The sequence below is a fragment of the Peromyscus eremicus genome, unplaced genomic scaffold, assembly GCF_949786415.1.
Source record: "Peromyscus eremicus unplaced genomic scaffold, PerEre_H2_v1 PerEre#2#chrX_unloc_3, whole genome shotgun sequence".
NCBI classification, from domain to species: domain Eukaryota; kingdom Metazoa; phylum Chordata; class Mammalia; order Rodentia; family Cricetidae; genus Peromyscus; species Peromyscus eremicus.
Genome location: NW_026734290.1, coordinates 1,395,920 through 1,418,289, shown reverse-complemented (window position 1 = coordinate 1,418,289; position 22,370 = coordinate 1,395,920). Strand labels below are relative to the sequence as shown.

Here is a 22,370-nt window from a genome sequence, read left to right as displayed (position 1 = left end):
TTGTTTTTCTCTGTTGAGTAGTACTACATTGTGTATATGTACCACATTTTATTTATCCATTCTTCAGTTGAAGGGCACCTAGGTTGTTTCCAGGTTCTGGCTATTACAAATAATAATGCTATGAACATAGCTGAGCATGTGCCCTTGTGGTATGATTGAACATTCCTTGGGTATATGCCCAAGAATGAAATAGCTGTGTTTGGGGGAGATTGATTCCCAATTTTCTAAGAAATCGCCATATTCATTTCCAAAGTTGAAAAGTACAAGCTTGCATTTCCACCAACAATGTAGGAGTGTTTCCCTTGCTCCACATCCTCTCCAGTGTTTTTGATCTTAGCCATTCTGATAGGTGTAAGGTGGTATCTCACAGTCCTTTTGATTTGCATTTCCCTGCTGATTAGGGAGGTTGAGCAATTCCTTAAATGTCTTTCAGCCATTTGAGCTTCCTCTGTTGAGAATTCTCTGTTTAGCTCTATAGCTCATTTCTTAATTGTACTGTTGGATATTTTGATGTCTAATTTCTTGAGTTCTTTATATATTCTGGATATCAGCCCTCTGTCAGATGTGGGGCTGGTGAAGATCTTTTCCCATTCTGTAGGCTGTCACTTTGTCTTGTTGACTGTGTCCTTTTCTCTACAAAAGCTTCTCTGGTATAAGAGGTCCCATTGATTGATTGTTTCTCTCAGTGACTGTGATACTGGTGTTATATTTAGGAAGTGATCTCCTATGCCAATGCGTTCAAGACTACTTCCTACTTTCTCTTCTATCACGATCAGAGTAACTGCATTTATGTTGAGTTACAAATTTATATATATATATATATATATATATATATATATATATATATATATATTGATATAAAATTCACACTTTAAGGAAAGTTTAAAGAATCAAAATAGCATCAAAGTATTATGAGAACAGTGGCAATAGAATCGTCCCTTAATTTTGGCTTTCTTCTGCCCCATATCAGTTGATTCTTCTGACATGATACAGAGATTATGCATTTTCTTTTACAACATCCTTGGCTTTAAAGAAGGAGAGAGTCATTATCCAACTCCAAAGCCAGCTTTAATTTTTAATTGATCTGGGACTACATAAACACCATTTGTGATAAGTGTTTGTAGAGAAGAGCAAAAACAAACATTTAGGAAGACTTATGAATTTTATGTGTGATGTAATACCAACAGGCCAAGTTACTTTAAATTGGATGGTCATGCTGGTTAAGGAACTATCACCTCTTTTAATTAAGAGGTCTGTCTTGTTCAAATCGAACTTTTATCAATTTTTTTTCTGGAGCTGAAGATCAAACCCAGGGCCTTGTGCATGCTAGGCAAGCACTCTACCACTGAGCTAAATCCCCAAGCCCATAATTTTTTTTTTTATTTTTTTCGAGACAGGCTTTCTCTGTGTAGCTTTATGCGTTTCCTGGATCTCACTCTGTAGACCTGGCTGGCCTTGAACTCACAAAGATCAGCCTGGCTCTGCCTTCAGAGTGCTGGGATTAAGGCATGCGCCGCCGCCAACACTGCCTGGCCCTTTATCAATTTTGATGGTATTTATAGCTTACCTTTTCTGATAGAAACAAAAGCAAAACCTCAGCCAGCTCATGAGGCTGTCTCTATGAGGCCCCTGCCTTCCACTCTCTGCCCCCGCTGCAACAAGGGCCGTCATTGGGCTATAGAATGCAGGTCATAAGTCAGCCTCAGTCAGCCCCTTCCTCCCAGGGTGCCAGGAATCTTCCAAAGGGGCCAGCCCCTGGCCACAATGCCTCCAAAAGCACACCCTGGGGCCTTGAGGTCCGCTCACCTCCTGCCTCCCCAGCCTCAACAAATTCTCCTGCCCCAGTTCCATTCTCCTCCTTCCAGAGAGCAACTCCAGGCAGTGCCGGATTAGACTTGTGTGCAGCTGCCCAAATAGTATTAAATTCCCTTGAAGGGTCTCAGGTCATCCCTACAGGGGTGACAGGGCCCTTACCTCCTAATGTTTGCACGCTTGTCCTTGGCCATGCTTCTGTGGCCCTCCGAGGGGTCCAGGTCTACCCTGGCATAAGAGATAGTGATTTCTCAGGTAAAATTAAGATTCTGGCCACTGCTGTAAACAGCATGGTCACAATTCGTCAATGTACGCGCCTGGCACAGCTAGTTCCTCTACCCTCCTCTGTCTGTGATAATCCCTCAATTACAAACACCCTTCGGGGGTCAGCTGGATTGGGCTCCTCGGACGCCTACTGGGTCCAACCTGTTACTCAGGATTGCCCTACTCTCACCCTTACTATAGAGGGAAAGAAGTTTCAGGGTATCTTGGATACAGGGGCAGATACCACAGTCATTTCACAGTCTCACTGGCCATTCGCTTGGCCACTGGTTCCATCCCTCACTGATTTAAAAGGAATCAGTCAGTCTAATAATCCTTTAATTAGTTCAAGGACACTTTTCTGGAAGGACGAGGAAGGACACCAGGGGGCTGTCACTCCTTTTGTGGTTCCGGGCCTGCCTGTTAATCTTTGGGGAAGGGACATACTTTCACAAATGCAAGTAATCTTATATAGCCCAAATTCTACAGTCACACAACACATGCTATGGATGAATTATATCCCTGGCACAGGCTTGGGCAAGACAGCTCAGGGGAGAGTCCAACCAATTCAGCCCGTTCCCAAGGAGGATAGACATGGGCTGGGATATTCAGGTTTGTAGTAGCGGCCACTGACCCTCCTGTACCCCATGCAGACAAAATTACCTGGATGACACAGACCCCTGTCTGGGTGGATTAGTGGCCCCTTACTCAAGAAAAGCTACAGGCCTCCACTATGCTTGTACAGGAGCAGCTTATGGCTGGCCACATTGAGCCTTCCAACTCCCCTTGGAGTACACCTATATTTGCTATCAAAAAGAAGTCAGGAAAATGGAGGCTCCTTCAAGACTTAAGGGCAGTAAATAAGGTAATGAGGCCTATGGGGGCACTTCAGCCTGGATTGCCTTCGCCTGTGGCTATTCCTGTTAAATTTTACAAGATGGTCATTGACCTTAAAGATTGTTTCTTTACTATTCCCTTGCACCCCGAGGACAGAGCCTATTTTGCATTCAGCCTTCCCCGCCCCAATTTTCAGGGACCCATGCTTCGCTAACAATGGGCATGGCCAACAGTCTTACTCTGTGCCAGAAATTCGTGGCTCAGGCTATGGACCCTGTCAGACTTAATTGGCCCCAGATATATATCTTACATTACATGGATGACCTTCTCGCTGCACCTGACACCATCTCCCTTGAGCGATGTTTTCCAGAATTCAGTAGAGCCCTTAATGGACTGGGACTACAGATTGCTCCAGATAAGGTCCAAACCCAGGATCCTTTCAATTACCTGGGGTGGGAACTCCATTCAAACTGGGTCCTCCTTCCTTGCATCCAGTTACGCACTGACCATCTCCATACCCTAAGTGATTTCCAACAACTGCTCGGCCATATCCAATGGCTTAGGTCTTATCTTAAACTTCCTATGGATTCTCTCCTTCTCCTCTATGAGATCCTCCGGGGCAACCCTGACCCCACATCACCCTGGGTGCTTTCCCCTGCAGCCAATGAGGCTTTGATTCAGATAGACATTGCCATTAACCAACAGTCTTGCTTTCAGATTTCCTATGGCATACCTCTATATTTTATAGTTCTGCCCACACCACACACACCCACAGGAGTCTTTTGGCAACATGCTCTGTTGGGGACCGACTCCGGACAGCTGTGTCCTGAACTTTGTCAAGCCTTGACAGGAGGTTCCTGGCCTAACTGCAGGATATACGATTAGATAAACTTTCTGGAGCCTGTTAGTCGGCTGCAGGGGCCTAGGACCAAAGCGACCTCACCCTCCCTTAAGAATTTTCCATTCTCTTCATGCTTCCCCTGTTCCCCCTCCCTGCCTGAAGCCCTGTTTATAAGCCTCAACACCCAGTCGTAAACGAGACCTCGACGCAACTCAGACTGACTCTGTCTTCCTTTACGCGCCTGGTCTCCTTTCTCTCTCGCCCCCATTGATCTTTCAGGAGGTGCCTCCTCGGGTCTCATCAAATAACCTGGCCCGCGGGACCGAGCAAGTGGCGCCCGAACGTGGGGCTCGAGGCACGGTGACCTGCTGGACGACAGACAACAGAAGGGGCCCCGGAGAGGATCAGGGTAGAGACGCGTGGACCGCATCACTCGTGCAATGCGGGAGAGTCTTGAGGTAAGTATGTCATCCCATCGATCATGGGCAAAAATTTATCTAAAGAGGCTGTTTTTCTAAAGGAGATGAAAAGGTAATCTTAGGGAGAGAGGAATAAGAGTTAAGAAAAAGGATTTGATAAAATTCTTCCAATATGCGGAGGAGAAATGTCCCTGGTTAGTGATTAATGGACCAGGAATTCACCCTCTGACTTGGAACAAGGTTGGAAAAGATATTAACAAATTAATCAGAGACGGGGAAAATATCCCCGATGCCTTTTTTCGTTTTTATGGACTTTTGTTTTGTACCGGTCGATCGATTTGTACTTTGCAGGCTCTCACTGGGGCAGACGTGTCCGGACAGTGAACCTGGCGGCGAAGGGAGACGTCCCAGAGCCCTAAGGTCACCTCAGAGGTGACGATTTGGTTTAGGAGCATCTTTGGGTATTTTCCCCCATGGTGGGAGGAAGTGCCACTTTGTATTTTGTCCTGGGAAATTGTCAGAGCCATTTTGTGGGGTTTTTTTTTGTATGTTTTGTTGTGATCATTGTTACTTTACTCTCTTCTTCTCTTACAAGAAAAAAAGGTACATGTCTGACAGGGATGTGGAAGCCCCCTGATGTCTGTATGATCAAAACAGAGATCCTCAAGTCTGGATTGTTTTTGATGTGATTGAGCCTGGAGGGTTACCCTCCCCCTCCCAGAGCACATCAGGCTGTCATTGTTCTTGGAGCTTTGTTGGTTGTTTTGTTGGGGCAAAGTTTTTTCGTGTGCCCTTGGTCTTGTGTGTAATGTATTAATTATTCTTATTGTTGACTTGACTGTGACGGACCCTATGGGACAGTTCCCTTCTTCTCTACTAGACCTTTGCCTAGCCCACTGGAAGGATGTGTGAGCCACAATAGAGGGAACTGAGTTCCCCACCCCCACTCTTCGATTGAACTGAGATAAACAGGTAGCTCCTGCCAGATGGGGCTTGCATACTGCAGGAGGGGCTTGCTGGCTGTGAATGAGGCCATCATCTTAGTGCTGATGTTCCAGTTCTTGAATTGTCTGTGTAAATGTTATTTGTTTCTGTCTACTAACCTCCCTTATTTTCCTAGAGGAAGAGGAGGAGAGAGAGGCATAGCAAAGGCCACCTCCGTCCCTCCCTAGCTCTCTTGCTATCAGGACTGCAGCCAGCTGGCTGCTCTCAGGAGGGTGGGGGTGCATGCTCTTGGTACAGGCGGGCAAAGACGGGAGCTCTGGACAGGGCAATGGGGACTGCCTGCAATTGACAAAAACTGTGTGAACACTAAAGAGAGAATCTGACCCTCCCTTCCTTTACTGTGAAAACTTCAAAGTCTCTTCTGCCAGCCAGCAGCTTCTCTTGTTAACCCTTCTCTGTCCTGATATTGCTTAAAAAGAAATATTAAATTACCAGTTCAAGATACTGGGAAAATTATGCTTTTGTTTCCACAGGAAAAATAAAAATTTACATGGTGTGAAACCTCAATAACCCCCTTTCCTCTATCCCCTATAGACAAAGAGGAGCCTAAACCAGGATTCCTAAGTGTAGATAAGAATTTAGACCCCTTTTTCCCAGGTGGCTTTATCAGCTACAGAAACTTAGAAAAACACAGAGTCAGAATATATGACCATCTGGCAGAGGCTAAGTGGTCATAAAACATCCCAAACTTCTCCAACCCCAGAGACAGCTCGTAAAACTCCTAGACACGGTTGTTTAACAAACAAGAAATAAAGATAACATGAAAAATTACTGATGTGAACCAGAAAGAAGGAAAGCTGTGAGAGATGAATTATGTGGTCTGTGCCTTTAAGAACTAGCCTCACAAAGAAAGGGCGTGCTCCTTCCAATCTCCCTGCTGTGCATGAGAGATTTGGAACGAGCCCCCTGCCGAGGCTTGTAAACTTTGACTTCATCTGAATAAACCTTGCTTTTTGCATTCTGTACCTAAGTCTCCCCTTCTTTGGGGGCGAACTGGGCATAGCAATGGGTTTTGGTCATTTGAGTTCAGTGGGTTACAAATACTTGCCATCATTTAAGAGAATTGGTTTCAAATTATTGTTGGTTAAGATAAAATATAATATTTTTATAAAAATACGAAGGTTTGAGATATGAGGATAAAAGTTTAAATAAATGATTTTTTTGGTTTGAGAAAGCAGTTTAAGATATAAAAATTTAAAGGCTTAAGCGTGTCATGAGGATTTAAATATATGATATTTTGGGTCTAAATAAATAGCTTGAGATATAAAAATATAGAACTTTAAAGTTCAACTTTAAAGTTTAAATAAATTATAAGATTTAAATAAAGTTTATATAGGATATAAGATATGTAAGTTTGTAAAAATTCTCTTGTTAGATCTGTGTTAAGAAATCTTTAGGTGTTTGCTAAGTTAAATACATGCTAATGGTAGCCCTGTATAAGTTTGTAAAATAGATCTATAGAGTTCCTTTAAGAATATAAGCTTGCAAGAAGAATCTAAGGTAGTCCTGAGACATGTAGTAATAAGCTTGTAAGAAGTAAAGATGCTAGTTGTAAATGTAAGTTTAAATAAGAAATACGATGGAATGAACATAAAAAAATATGATAAGTATATAAAAAGTAATAAGAAATATATTTGCTAAAGTAGTTCTATAGTTTCCTTAAGGAATATAAATAAGTAGATGTTAATATGTTATATATGAGTTTGTAAAATGTTGAATGTGAATCTAATGCTTTGCAAGGCAAAAAAAATGTTATATGTGAGTTTGTAAAATGTAAATGTTAAATGTGAATCTATTCTTAATATATATGGTTGAAAGAACCTGAGACACAGAAGGAAGTGTCCTAGTAGACTGCAAAGTAGTCAGTCTGAGTAGTTTTCAAAAGTTCCAGAAGCCGCTAAGAAGCTAAGAATGGCAGACGCCAGAACCAGCACAAGGCATCCGCAGCTGAGATCCGTGGAAAATCGACACAACACAGAAAAACCTGAGCTAACATCAAAAACGGTGCGGTTTAGAATACTACTGTACCTAAAAAGGTCTCTGGCTTAAGAATAAGTTCAGAGACACTTGTTTGAACAAAAATTGTTAACTGCAAAAAGTTTTGGTTAAAAAAAAAAATCTTTTCATATTTTGAAGTGAAAGCCTAATACCAGAATTTATTTCTTGTTTGAACTTTTTGAACTTAAAATGAGATAAAACTACAGAAAGATTTTGGTTCTGGATTTCTTCATATTTGGAAGGCTAGTACCAGAATTTATCATTTGAATTTAGGACTTAATGAACTGAACAATAGATTTCATTGCAATGGGACAATTTTGAGTTTACTTACAGTAATGACCCAGAAACTGTTTTCTGGGACTGGTTTTGTTACAAATGGAACTGTTTAAATGGAAAAGTTTGGGTTCCTCTAACTAGGTTTGAGATTTTGTTTAAAAAATTATAAAGAAAAGGAGGAGTTATGAGATTGAATTATGTTTGCAGAAACCTATTGATATTAATGTACCCTGGTTTTGTGGAGTTAAGGAAATATTTAAGTTTGATGTGAATACATTGAAGTTTTTCCTAAGTTCTGTTAGCAAGAAAATTCAAATGATTGAGTTAAAGTTGTAAGACGGAGAAAATTGTTAACTATATTTAGCACCATATATGCTAATTCAAATGGTTCTGTTAAGAGTTTGCTTTGAGTTGTAAGATTGAGAGAATTGTGACTATGTATAGCAATATTTATGTTAACCTGTTAATGGTAATGATGAAGCTAAGGGATTCTTTAAGTTTGTAGTCACCTTAAGAGTTTTTGGTTTAGAAAGGGCTTGAGGCAGCTAAGACTGCTGTAGTCACCTTGGACCTAATTCAAAAGAGAAATGCCATCTTTATCATCATCTACTCCCATACTGGGAGGTGTAACAGCTATGGAGATTGCTGTAAGCCATTAATAGTTATTTTTTTTTATATATTAAGAAAGGGGGACCTGTGGGAGCCCGTTGTCGGGTTCCTCGTGGCTTTCCCCAGCAGGTCTGCATAGAGGATGATTAGACCACGGGCCTAAGTGCAGGTGTCTGGGATGGTCTGCACTTGGCTGTGCTGGGGGAGGAGGCCTTTTGCTCCACCCCTTGACTTCTCTATAAAAACCCTGGGGCAGAGACAGTCGGGCCCGTTGGAATAGGTTCCAGGCCCTCTTGAGGCTATCCTTTGTTTTCTATCTGTTTATCTCCGCGAGATTCTCCGCAATAAATCCTTCTATCTAATATTTCCTGCTGCTTGCACTCAAGAAAACTCTGGGGAACTGTGGGGTTGGTTGGGTAAACGCCCCACAGTTATTAGAATACGTAAAAGCAAGATATAATGGTCTGAGGATAAAAAAGGCTTAAATAATGATTTAAAAAAAAATGACTTGAGATATATAAAAAAAAAAATGAAACATGTTTCAGATTTCTTTGTCTTGCTATTCTGCTGTTACATTGAGACTCCAAAGGGTCATAGTTGTAAAATTGTCTGTCTACTCTACAGGTATGAATGAAAAATGTGGCCACATGTATGTTTGGTTTTGAATGTCTGAGTTTGCGTGTCCTTTGTGTTAAGGAATACAAGTTAATACTAGTCATCTGGCTATTCAGATACTAGTTTAAAGCATAAACTGTTCTATTTAAATAAAAAAAAAACTAAGAGATATATTTGACTAATATATCTATAGGAGAACAAATTGGCCTGGTTATTGTTACCAAACTTAGAGATATTTTCAGGATTAGGCCTAGATTTGTTTGGCTCAGATACATTTAATAGATAATGGTCCTCAAACCTGTCAAAGATCTGATGAATATGGCATTTACATTATTTGATAAAAAGCTTACTATAGCAAACAGAGACTCCGAGCTCCCCAGCTCCTAGATATGACTCCCAAGGTCTCCAAAGAAGATATGGAACAATGACAAGAAGATGCCACCTGAATTGCGGATGACACCGACCACTGGGCAAGACGCTCTGACTCAACACCTGCTGCCAGGGATGTGGCATAGAAGAATGGACAAATGAGACACTGACAAGATAAGGTCAGTCTTTCTCCTCCACAGGGAGAATTTCACATTATGGGCCCAGCAGCCAAGACTGATGCTGTCCTGACACCTGTCCTGCCAACACTATGAAGACTATAGGAGCCTGGGATGATGGCAGTCTGGGTAATGGATAGTCTCTGTTGTTTTTAAATAGATTTAAAAGTCTGTACTCAGGTAGAGTCTATCCTCAGATCTTTGATAACATTGATGACTGGGCTAGCTATACTTTTGTCAGTTTAGTAATTGTTTGATCAATGGATTAATTAATTAAAGAGAATAAAAAAAATAAAGCTAATAAGGAGGAGAATAAAGCTGGGAAATGGAAGGCTGAGAGACACTGCCAGCCGCCACGATGACAAACAGCATGTGAAGATGCCGGTAAGCCACGAGCCACATGGCAAGGTATAGATTTATAGAAATGAATTAATTTAAGCTATAAGAACAGTTAGCAAAAAGCCTGCCACGGCCATACAGTTTGCAAGCAATATAAGTCTCTATGTTTACTTGGTCGGGTCTGAGCGGCTGTGGGACTGGCAGATGAGAGAGACTGGTTCTGACTGTGGGCCAGGCAGGAAAACTTTAGCTACAAGTCTCTTTAAAAAAGATAAACAGATTCTAAATATAGACTTACAGATGCTTTTCATTGGGCCAAAGAAATTTCAGTTCAATATGGATTTCAGGGCAAATTGATAATACTACAATTACTAAGACTATGGGTCTAAAAGTTCCAAATAAGTTTGTAAGTTTTAACTCCTGTTCCTAGTTTATATCTATCTCAACAGGTTTCCACTTGGCTGACAGATACATCCAAGCATCATTTGCTGGTGACAACCTACTGCAAATGACTATGAGCCCTGAACTTGCTGAAAGCTGATATGGACCAATTCAGCCGATACGCATACCATCTCTTCAGCTGGTCAATAAAACATTCCCTCTTGTCTTTGACTAACATTCTGGCTTTCCAGGACCTTGATAACAACGTCCCAATGTCAGCAGGAAGTAATTATAGAAGAGAAAACATCGTCCCTGTTTCCCTCCCACCCTGGAATGTTAGATCAAAAGGGAATTTCTTGTCATAGGGAACCTGAGATAAAGTTCCAAGTTCCTTGAGGATAAGGAACTCTGTCAGCCATCATAAGGCTTTTGGCCTTGTGCTTCTGCTAATTACTGTTGGCTCTTATATCACTGATGTCTTAACTAAATGATGATTCATGTCTGGGTACCACTAAACTGAGGATGCTAGAATTCCAATATCCACCTCTGAACCCATGACACACTTGCAGATGGCAAAAACTAAATAAGGGGAAGCTTGCTTTGCCATTGATAATGGGAAAACTCTTATGTTCTGGTCCAATTAGTCTCCGATATGGAATTCTTTGAGCAGAGAAGCAGATACACTCGAGAACCTGTGTCTATGACTATTGCCCTCTTGTTAGGTATTGGGGCATCACTGCAGGAATTGGTACAGGAACTACTGCTCTCGTGCAGAGCAACCACCTTATGCAGTTACAAATGGCTATGACTACTGACCTAGAGGCCATAGAAAGATCCATTTCTGCTCTGGAGAAATCTTTAACCTCGCTCTTTGAGGTTGTGTTACAAAACATAAGAGGTCTGGATTTACTATTTTTAAAGGAGGGGGGATTAAGTGCAGCCTTGAAGGGAGAATGCTGCTTTTATGCCGACCACACTGGTATTGTCAGGGAATCGATGGAAATATTAAGGGAAAGGCTGGCTCAAAGCAAAAGGGAGTTTGAAAATCAGCATGGGTGGTTTGACCTTCGGTCCCTGGGTCTTTCAGCGGTTGACTCGGTTTATCAAAAATCAGATTGATTCGGCCTTACCACAACACGTCTTGATTCATTATCACGGAGTAGATTCCGAGGAGGCCGGCCAGGAGCCCCATCAAGGACTCAGATTCAGTGTCCTAAGGCCCTAACGTCCCCACGGTCCTGCTAGAGGGTACAGGGCCCACGCCTGAGACAACAGCATACAGAGTTCGCCCGAGACCGGCTCAACACGGCACGCTGCCGAGCGTGGGAAGCCCCCTGTGTAGCCTAAGACAGGGACTCTCTCGGACCTTAGCCACCCCGACCACATGGACTTGATCCATTTTTGAGAAAAGAGGGGGAACTGTTGGGGACCGATTCCGGACAGCGGTGTCCTTACTTTATCAAACCTTACAAAAGCAGGAAGTTCCTGGCCTAACCTCAGGCTGTACAACTTCCTGGAGTACCTGCTAATCAGCCAGCTGCAGGGGCCTGGGACCAAAGTGACCTCACCCTCCCTTAGGAATTTTCCATCCTTCTCTCCATGCTTCCCCTGTCCCCCCTCCCAGCCTGAAGCCCTGTTTATAAGCCTCAACACCCAGTCAATAAACGAGACCTCGACGCAACTCAGACTGACTCTGCCTTCCTTTACGTGCCTGGTCTCCTTTCTCTCTCACCCCCATTGATCTTTCAGGAGGTGCCTCCCGGGTCTTATCAAATAACCTGGCCTGCGGGACCGGACAGTAGACAGCCACTGGATATCTGAAAGCTGCTGTGTGTGTGTGTGTGTGTATGTGTGTGTGTGTGTGTGTGTGTCTGTGTGTGTCTGTGTGTCTGGGGTGAAGGCTGGGCTAGGGCAGGGATGCAGCTGTTAGAATACCCTGGTTTGGCAGCTAGGGGGCGATGCTCTGCCCCTGAACACCAACCCCATTATTATGTTTCCTTGGCTCCTCCCCTATAGTCCAGATGTGGTTTGTGGAGGACTTCCTTAGGGTGTGGCTCCGACTCTCAAATGAGCCTGCCCCCACATCCACACACTCTCCACTTGGCCCCCTCCATGACACCCTCCACCACCTGCCCTCTCTCCCTGCACCCCACCATACCCTCAGGCAGGGCCTTAAGGGGCTGGCACAAAGCCCAGTGTGTCAGGGAAGTGCAGTGCATGGAGGTTACAATGGAGGAACCAGTTAAAGTCTGTTACCCCCATCTACACACCACACCCTCACCTTCTGCACACCACTGAATCCCTAGCAGCAGCCCTAGAGTGGCATGTCTGTCCAGTCCTAGCCTAGATGGTTGTCCTCCATCTTGGAGCTTTGGCTTTTTTTTTTTTTTTTCTTTGTGAAGGGCGGAGAGAGAGCACCCTTCGCCCTTGGCCCTTGGCATTCTCGGTGCCCTGCTGCCATCCCGCGGATTCAGTTTGCCAATTCCTCCAGCAGGTCCCTGTGCTACCCTGGAAATGGAGGCATGCCGCCTAGGGAAGGGCTCTCGCCTGGGTCTGCCAGGACCAAAGCGATTCTCTGGCCCACTCCATGACCCAGGAGAGCTGGAGGAGGAAGCAGGGTCCAGATGACCGGCTCCGGGTGGGCGACACGTGGCTGGCTTGCGGTTCATGGAAGCACAGCCTCCCGGGTCCTGTGGCCTCCATGTCTGGGAGCAGGAGAGGACCTCTCCGCAGGGCATTGTGCAGCCTGGGCTGCATGGGGGTGGTTGTGTGGAACTTTTCCTGCCTCCGTGCCAGCCCGCCTGCCCTTACGGTGGTGCACAAGGCCACACCGGGACCCCCTAGCTTTTGTCTGAGCCTCCCTAGCAGTATCCACAGCTCACTTCCGGAGACCACACAAACTCTGCCCTGCATCTCTGGGAGGTGCTCAGGGTCTCAGGCCTGGTTGCTAGCCACCTTGGCCAAATGTCTGTCATCCATTTATCTCCTCCTGCCATCCCCTCTCCTCTCTGGCTGCCTGGACTTCTCTCTGGCTTGCCTTTTGTTTCTTTTACAACTGGAGTTTCTCTTGAGTTGTGCTACAGGTTGAATTTAGGCACTGGGACCTGTTAGAAAAGGTTCCAGCTCCAGAGCCACATCCCCAGATCCCTGTAAGGGATCTGGAACCCTCAACTCCCCAATCATCATCCTATCCAACCTGATTGTTCGTACCCAGTATGGCAGTGTGGTGGCTCAAGGTGAATTCCAGTAGAAGCATCCAGAACAGGGTTTGGACTCAGGGGTGCTCACAAAGAGGCCAGGCAGGACTTAGGTACCATAGTGGCCAGGTTTCACAGCCCGTGCTTCCCCTGACAAGCCTCCTCTGTGTCATTCAGGACACACATAGTCCTGTCTTCTCCTGCCTAGCTTCATTTGCATTAAACCCAGGAAGAACTCCCACCATCAAAGGTCCAAAAGCCCCTTGTCCTGCATTCTCATGTCCAGACATCATCTCAGCAGGAAGAATACTTAGAGAAGGCTCTGAAATTAACAGAGGGCACTATCTGGAGTCGTACAACTGCTAAGCATGCAGGAGCGCTTTTGTGTATGTGTGTGTGTGTGTGTGTGTGTGTGTGTGTGTGTGTGCGTGTGTGTGTGTATACCTGGGATTATTGTGGCCCAGTACTGTGAGAAGTCATAGCAGTGCCTGAGAGGCACAGTATGTACGAGTTATGGTCCGTCAGCTCTGGGATGTAGAGGAAGGACAGGTTTGCATGTAGGGAAGCCTTTTAGGGCTCCATCCTTCAGATCCAGCTCAGGTGAGTACAAGGTTGGGAGTGGTGCTTCGTGTGTGTGGATTAGGGCTCAGGGGCATGCCAGAGCGTGGTTGGTAAGAGCATTGTGTAGGAAGCATTGGGAAGGTGGCAGTACCGTCCTTTAAAGTGGCCGGACAGGCAGGTCCATGAAGTCAGGTCCTCCACACCCACCCCCATCACCAGGAAGCTCCCTTTTTAGCCACAGCAAAAGTCTCCAGGAAGCTTTGTAGAGAGGGAGATTTGGAAGAGCATAGACAGGCTTGTCTCCAGGTGGCAGGGAGAGTGATTTTCTTCTAGGCTTCATCATGGAAGATGTCAGCAGTGTGGAGGAGAGCCTCTGGAGACTTTCAGTGCTCATTGAAGGAAGGCTTCCTGTTGAGGTGTGCAAACCATTTCCCTACTGAACATGGCCTAGCTACCCTGGATACCAGGGATGGGACTGTACATAGGAGCGAGGGACAGAGAAAGACAGAGATAGAGGTGGAGGTGGAGGTAGAGGAGGATAGATAAATGAGAGAGAGAGAAAGTAAGGCGAGAGCAAATGAGAATCTGCCTGTGGGGTGTTGGGTGTTCTCTAGTTTGTTGGTGTTTTTTTTTTTTTTTTCATGCAGGCTGGTGGGCAGACCCACTCTGTCTGTGGACACTTTTTTCTGTTCCATGGGTCTGGGCCCGTGGAGAGAAATTTGTGTGAGGACACCTGGAATGTTTAGGGAAATCCATAAGGACACACAGGGTGGGTGTGTGCTGTAGGCATCCTGGTGTTAAGAGTGAGAATTGCTTCTTGTCCCTCAGATTCTATGTTACCTGTCCTCGGTCCACTTGGAATCTCTTGAGAGAGCCGAGTCCTGTGTGTTCCTAGGCCCTGCCACAGGTAGGTGGGTGTCCACAGAGGATACAGAGAGTTCCATGCCTGACAGGGTCTTGGGCAAGTTAGAGAATGGAAAGAGAAGTTTCCTGAGTGGTGCCTGGTATTTGGTGTAGGGTAGGGTCGGGAGGTGGGAGGTTAGGGGTGGGAGGTGGAGGTCTGTGCAGAGGAGAGAGATTGTGACAGAGGTGGACGTAGGTCAGAATGGTTGCCTGGTGCTGCCTAGGAGACGGTTAAGGTGGGGGCCTGGGCCCAGGGTTTGGTAGGGCATGAGGGCAGGTGGGTGCAATGTTTCTTCTTTTGATGTGTTCTTGTCTTCACCTCAAGGACCTGGACGCCCTGCGTGTTGAGGCAAGGTTGTGGATGTGCCAGGCCTTATGGTCCCTGCTTCGCATGATGTGGGGCAGCATTCATCTGAACGCTCATCACTACCAAGGCCAAGGTTTTGGAAGGAAGTCCTTCTTCTCCCATCTTAGAATTAGACTATCGTATTTGGGACACGGGACTAAGGCCGCTGACTGCATCCCTTACAAGCATACACAGCTGCCTGCCCTTTTGCCTTGTGTCCATCCTGGAGCGGCCTTCTGCAAGGTGGGAAGCCCGAGCTGGGTCTAGGGTCCCAGTGAGTTGGGTGGTCGTCTCCCTTGGTGTAACATCTTCCATCCCACTGCCTTAGAAGAACCGGGTACAGCCTTGGAGGCCCCTCTTGCCGGGCCACCTTGACCTGGAAGCTTGGGTCAGCAGACCCAAGGCCATACTGGAAGCTGTACTGGTCACCCTGGTGGGTGGAGTCATGTAGACAGCCACTGGATCTCTGAAAGCTGCTGTGTGTGTGTGTGTGTGTGTGTGTGTGTGTGTGTCTGTCTGTGTGTCTGTCTGTGTGTCTGTGTGTGTGTCTGTGTGTCTGTGTGTGTGTGTGTGTGTGTGTGTCTGTGTGTGTGTCTGTGTGTTTTTCTGTGTGTCTGGGGTGAAGGCTGGGCTAGGGCAGGGATGCAGCTGTTAGAATACCCTGGTTTGGCCGCTAGGGGGCGATGCTCTGCCCCTGAACCCCAACCCCATTATTATGTTTCTTTGGCTCCTCCCCTATAGTCCAGATGTGGTTTGTGGAGGACTTCCTTAGGGTGTGGCTCAGACTCTCAAGTGAGCCTGGCCCCACATCCACACACTCCCCACTTGGCCCCCTCCATGACACCCTTCACCACCTGCTCTCTCTCCCTGCACCCCACCATACCCTCAGGCACGGCCCTCAGGGGCTGGCACAAAGCCGAGTGTGTCAGGGAAGTGCAGTGCATGGAGGTTACAATGGAGGAACCAGTTAAAGTCTGTTACCCCCATCTACACACCACACCCTCACCTTCTGCACACCACTGAATCCCTAGCAGCAGCCCTAGAGTGGCATGTCTGTCCAGTCCTAGCCTAGATGGTTGTCCTCCATCTTGGAGCTTTGGCTTTTTTTTTTTTTTTTTTGCTTTGTGAAGGGCGGAGAGAGAGCACCCTTCGCCCTTTGCCCTTGGCATTCCCGGTGCCCTGCTGCCATCCCGCGGATTCAGTTTGCCAATTCCGCCAGCAGGTCCCTGTGCTACCCTGGAAATGGAGGCATGCCGCCTAGGGAAGGGCTCCCGCCTGGGTCCCCCAGGACCAAAGAGGTTCTCTGGCCCGCTCCATGACCCAGGAGAGCTGGAGGAGGAAGCAGGGTCCAGATGACCAGCTCCAGGCGGGCAAAACGTGGCTGGCTTGGGGTTCACGGAAGCACAGCCTTCGGGGTCCTGTGGCCGCCATATCTGGGAGCAGGAGAGGACCTCTCCGCAGGGCATTGTGCAGCCTGGGCTGCATGGGGGTGGTGGTGTGGAACTTTTCCTGCCTCTGTGCCAGCCCGCCTGCCCTGACTAGGTGGTGCACAAGGCCACACCGGGAACCCCTAGCTTTTGTCTGAGCCTCCCTAGCAGTATCCACAGCTCACTTCCGGAGACCACACAAACTCTGCCCTGCATCTCTGGGAGGTGCTCAGGGTCTCAGGCCTGGTTGCTAGCCACCTTGGCCAAATGTCTGTCATCCATTTATCTCCTCCTGCCATCCCCTCTCCTCTCTGGCTGCCTGGACTTCTCTCTGGCTTGCCTTTTGTTTCTTTTACAACTGGATTTTCTCTTGAGTTGTGCTACAGGTTGAATTTAGGCACTGGGACCTGTTAGAAAAGGTTCCAGCTCCAGAGCCACATCCCCAGATCCCTGTAAGGGATCTGGAACCCTCAACTCCCCAATCATCATCCTATCCAACCTGATTGTTCGTACCCAGTATGGCAGTGTGGTGGCTCAAGGTGAATTCCAGTAGAAGCATCCAGAACAGGGTTTGGACTCAGGGGTGCTCACAAAGAGGCCAGGCAGGACTTAGGTACCATAGTGGCCAGGTTTCACAGCCCGTGCTCCACCTGACAAGCCTCCTTTATGTAATTCAGGACACACATAGTCCTGTCTTCTCCTGCCTTGCTTCATTTGCATTAAACCCAGGAAGAACTCCCACCATCAAAGGTCCAAAAGCCCCTTGTCCTGCATTCTCATGTCCAGACATCATCTCAGCAGGAAGAATACTTAGACAAGGCTCTGAAATTAACAGAGGGCACTATCTGGATTCCTACAACTGCTAAGCATGCAGGAGCGTTTTGTGTATGTGTGTGTGTGGTTTTTTTTTTTTTTTTTTTTTTTTGTGTGTGTGTGTGTGTGTGTGTGTGTGTGTGTGTGTACCTGGGATTATTGTGGCCCAGTACTGTGAGAAGTCATAGCAGTGCCTGAGAGGCACAGTATGTATGAGTTATGGTTGTCAGCTCTGGGATGTAGAGGATTGACAGGTTTGCATGTAGGGAAGCCTTTTAGGGCTCCATCCTTCAGATCCAGCTCAGGTGAGTACAAGGTTTAGATTGGTGCTTCGTGTGTGTGGATTAGGGCTCAGGGGCATGCCAGAGCCTGGTTGGTAAGAGCATTGTGTAGGAACCATTGGGAAAGTGGCAGTACCGTCCTTTAAAGTGGAATGACAGGCAGGTCCATGAAGTCAGGTCCTCCACACCCACCCCCATCACCAGGAAGCTCCCTTTTTAGCCACAGCAAAAGTCTCCAGGAAGCTTTGTAGAGAGGGAGATTTGGAAGAGCATAGACAGGCTTGTCTCCAGGCAGGGAGAGTGATTCACTTCTAGGCTTCATCATGGAAGATGTCAGCAGTGTGGAGGAGAGCCTCTGGAGACTTTCAGTGGTCATTGAAGGAAGGCTTCCTGTTGAGGAGTGAAAAGCATTTCCCTACTGAACATGGCCTAGCTAACCTGGATACCAGGGATGGGACTGTACATAGGAGCGAGGGACAGAGAAAGACAGAGATAGAGGTGGAGGTGGAGGTAGAGGAGGATAGATAAATGAGAGAGAGAGAAAGTAAGGCCAGAGCAAATGAGAATCTGCCTGTGGGGTGTTGGTTGTTCTCTAGTTTGTTGGTGTTTTTTTTTTTTTTTCATGCAGCCTGGTGGGCAGACCCACTCTTTCTGTGGACACTTTTTTCTGTTCCATGGGTCTGGGCCCGTGGAGAGAAATTTGTGTGAGGACACGTGGAATGTTTAGGGAAATCCATAAGGACATACAGGGTGGGTGTGTGCTGTAGGCATCCTGGTGTTAAGAGTGAGAATTGCTTCTTGTCCCTCAGATTCTATGTTACCTGTCCTCGGTCCACTTGGAATCTCTTGAGAGAGCCGAGTCCTGTGTGTTCCTAGGCCCTGCCACAGGTAGGTGGGTGTCCACAGAGGATACAGAGAGTTCCATGCCTGACAGGGTCTTGGGCAAGTTAGAGAATGGAAAGAGAAGTTTCCTGAGTGGTGCCTTGTATTTGGTGTAGGGTAGGGTCGGGAGGTGGGAGGTTAGGGGTGGGAGGTGGAGGGCTGTGCAGAGGAGAGAGATTGTGACAGAGGTGGACGTAGGTCAGAATGGTTGCCTGGTGCTGCCTAGGAGACGGTTAAGGTGGGGGCCTGGGCCCAGGGTTTGGTAGGGCATGAGGGCAGGTGGGTGCAATGTTTCTTCTTTTGATGTGTTCTTGTCTTCACCTCAAGGACCTGGACGCCCTGCGTGTTGAGGCAAGTTTGTGGATGTCCCGGGCCTTATGGTCCCTGCTTCGCATGATGTAGGGCAGCATCCATCTGAACGCTCATCACTACCAAGGCCAAGGTTTTGGAAGGAAGTCCTTCTTCTCCCATCTTAGTATTAGGCCATCGGATTTGGGACACGGGACTAAGGCCGCTGACTCTGCATCCCTTACAAGCATACACAGCTGCCTGCCCTTTTGCCTTGTGTCCATCCTGGAGCGGCCTCCTGCAAGGTGGGAAGCCCGAGTTGGGTCTAGGGTCCCATTGAGTTGGGTGGTCGTCTCCCTTGGTGTAACATCTTCCATCCCACTGCCTTAGAAGAACCGGGTACAGCCTTGGAGGCCCCTCTTGCCGGGCCACCTTGACCTGGAAGCTTGGGTCAGCAGACCCAAGGCCATGCTGGAAGCTGTACTGGTCACCCTGGTGGGTGGAGTCATGTAGACAGTCACTGGATCTCTGAAAGCTGCTGTGTCTGTGTGTGTGTGTGTGTGTGTGTGTGTGTGTGTGTGTGTCTGGTTCTGTGTGTGTGTCTGTGTGTGTCTGTGTGTCTGGGGTGAAGGCTGGGCTAAGGTAGGGATGCAGCTTTTAGAATACCCTGGTTTGGCAGCTAGGGGGCGATGCTCTGCCCCTGAACCCCAACCCCATTATTATGTTTCTTTGGCTCCTCCCTATAGTCCAGATGTGGTTTGTGGAGGACTTCCTTAGGGTGTGGCTCAGACTCTCAAGTGAGCCTGCCCCCACATCCACACACTCCCCACTTGGCCCCCTCCATGACACCCTCCACCACCTGCCCTCTCTCCCTGCACCCCACCATACCCTCAGGCAGGGCCTTCAGGGGCTGGCACAAAGCCGAGTGTGTCAGGGAAGTGCAGTGCATGGAGGTTACAATGGAGGAACCAGTTAAAGTCTGTTACCCCCCATCTACACACCACACCCTCACCTTCTGCACACCACTGAATCCCTAGCAGCAGCCCTAGAGTGGCATGTCTGTCCAGTCCTAGCCTAGATGATTGTCCTCCATCTTGGAGCTTTGGCTTTTTTTTTTTTTTTTTTTTTTTCTTTGTGAAGGGCAGAGAGAGAGCACCCTTCGCCCTTGGCCCTTGGCATTCTTGGTGCCCTGCTGCCATCCCGCGGATTCAGTTTGCCAATTCCGCCAGCAGGTCCCTGTGCTACCCTGGAAATGGAGGCATGCCGCCTAGGGAAGGGCTCCCGCCTGGGTCCCCCAGCACCAAAGTGGTTCTCTGGCCCGCTCCATGACCCAGGAGAGCTCCAGGAGGAAGCAGGGTCCAGATGACAGGCTCCGGGCGGGCAAAACGTGGCTGGCTTGGGGTTCACGGAAGCACAGCCTCCCGGGTCCTGTGGCCGCCATGTCTGGGAGCAGGAGAGGACCTCTCTGCAGGGGATTGTGCAGCCTGGGCTGCATGGGGGTGGTTGTGTGGAACTTTTCCTGCCTCCGTGCCAGCCCGCCTGCCCTTAAGGTGGTGCACAAGGCCACCCCGGGACCCCCTAGCTTTTGTCTGAGCCTCCCTAGCAGTATCCACAGCTCACTTCCGGAGACCACACAAACTCTGCCCTGCATCTCTGGGAGGTGCTCAGGGTCTCAGGCCTGGTTGCTAGCCACCTGGGCCAAATGTCTGTCATCCATTTATCTCCTCCTGCCATCCCCTCTCCTCTCTGGCTGCCTGGACTTCTCTCTGGCTTGCCTTTTGTTTCTTTTACAACTGGATTTTCTCTTGAGTTGTGCTACAGGTTGAATTTAGGCACTGGGACCTGTTAGAAAAGGTTCCAGCTCCAGAGCCACATCCCCAGATCCCTGTAAGGGATCTGGAACCCTCAACTCCCCAATCATCATCCTATCCAACCTGATTGTTCGTACCCAGTATGGCAGTGTGGTGGCTCAAGGTGAATTCCAGTAGAAGCATCCAGAACAGGGTTTGGACTCAGGGGTGCTCACAAAGAGGCCAGGCAGGACTTAGGTACCATAGTGGCCAGGTTTCACAGCCCGTGCTTCCCCTGACAAGCCTCCTCTGTGTCATTCAGGACACACATAGTCCTGTCTTCTCCTGCCTTGCTTCATTTGCATTAAACCCAGGAAGAACTCCCACCATCAAAGGTCCAAAAGCCCCTTGTCCTGCATTCTCATGTCCAGACATCATCTCAGCAGGAAGAATACCTAGAGAAGGCTCTGAAATTAACAGAGGGCACTATCTGGAGTCGTACAACTGCTAAGCATGCAGGAGCGCTTTTGTGTATGTGTGTGTGTGTGTGTGTGTGTGTGTGTGGGTGTGTGTGTGTGTGTGTGTGTGTGTGTGTATACCTGGGATTATTGTGGCCCAGTACTGTGAGAAGTCATAGCAGTGCCTGAGAGGCACAGTATGTACGAGTTATGGTCGTCAGCTCTGGGATGTAGAGGAAGAACAGGTTTGCATGTAGGGAAGCCTTCTAGGGCTCCATCATTCAGATCCAGCTTAGGTGAGTACAAGGTTTAGAGTGGTGCTTCGTGTGTGTGGATTAGGGCTCAGGGGCATGCCAGAGCGTGGTTGGTAAGAGCATTGTGTAGGAAGCATTGGGAAGGTGGCAGTACCGTCCTTTAAAGTGGAATGACAGGCAGGTCCATGAAGTCAGGTCCTCCACACCCACCCCCATCATCAGGAAGCTCCCTTTTTAGCCACAGCAAAAGTCTCCAGGAAGCTTTGTAGAGAGGGAGATTTGGAAGAGCATAGACAGGCTTGTCTCCAGGTGGCAGGGAGAGTGATTTTCTTCTAGGCTTCATCATGAAAGATGTCAGCAGTGTGGAGGAGAGCCTCTGGAGACTTTCAGTGCTCATTGAAGGAAGGCTTTCTGTTGAGGAGTGAAAAGCATTTCCCTACTGAACATGGCCTAGCTAACCTGGATACCAGGGTTGGGACTGTACATAGGAGCGAGGGACAGAGAAAGACAGAGATAGAGGTGGAGGTGGAGGTAGAGGAGGATGGATAAATGAGAGAGAGAGAAAGTAAGGCCAGAGCAAATGAGAATCTGCCTGTGGGGTGTTGGTTGTTCTCTAGTTTGTTGGTGTTTTTTTTTTTTTTTTCATGCAGGCTGGTGGGCAGACCCACCCTGTCTGTGGACACTTTTTTCTGTTCCATGGGTCTGGGCCCGTGGAGAGAAATTTGTGTGAGGACACGTGGAATGTTTAGGGAAATCCATAAGGACACACAGGGTGGGTGTGTGCTGTAGGCATCCTGGTGTTAAGAGTGAGAATTGCTTCTTGTCCCTCAGATTCTATGTTACCTGTCCTCGGTCCACTTGGAATCTCTTGAGAGAGCCGAGTCCTGTGTGTTCCTAGGCCCTGCCACAGGTAGGTGGTTGTCCACAGAGGATACAGAGAGTTCCTTGCCTGACAGGTTTTGGGGAGGTTACAGAACAGGAAGAGAAGTTTCCTGAGTGGTGCCTGGTATTTGGTGTAGGGTAGGGTCGGGAGGTGGGAGGTTAGGGGTGGGAGGTGGAGGTCTGTGCAGAGGAGAGAGATTGTGACAGATGTGGACGTAGGTCAGAATGGTTGCCTGGTGCTGCCTAGGAGACGGTTAAGGTGGGGACCGGTCCCAAGTTTTGGTAGGCAAGAGGGCAGGTGGGTGCAATGTTTCTTCTTTTGATGTGTTGTTGTCTCCACCTCCGGTACC

The 22,370-nt window shown here is 47.7% G+C and overlaps 1 long non-coding RNA gene across 1 annotated transcript; it reads left to right on the top strand.

The window, feature by feature from the left end:
- Nucleotides 1-8,448: 8,448 nt before the first annotated feature.
- Nucleotides 8,449-10,169, top strand: LOC131901123 (uncharacterized). The gene is made up of 2 exons (XR_009376373.1): nt 8,449-9,347; nt 10,007-10,169. It is a non-coding gene; the product is annotated as an uncharacterized LOC131901123 (long non-coding RNA).
- Nucleotides 10,170-22,370: the final 12,201 nt, after the last annotated feature.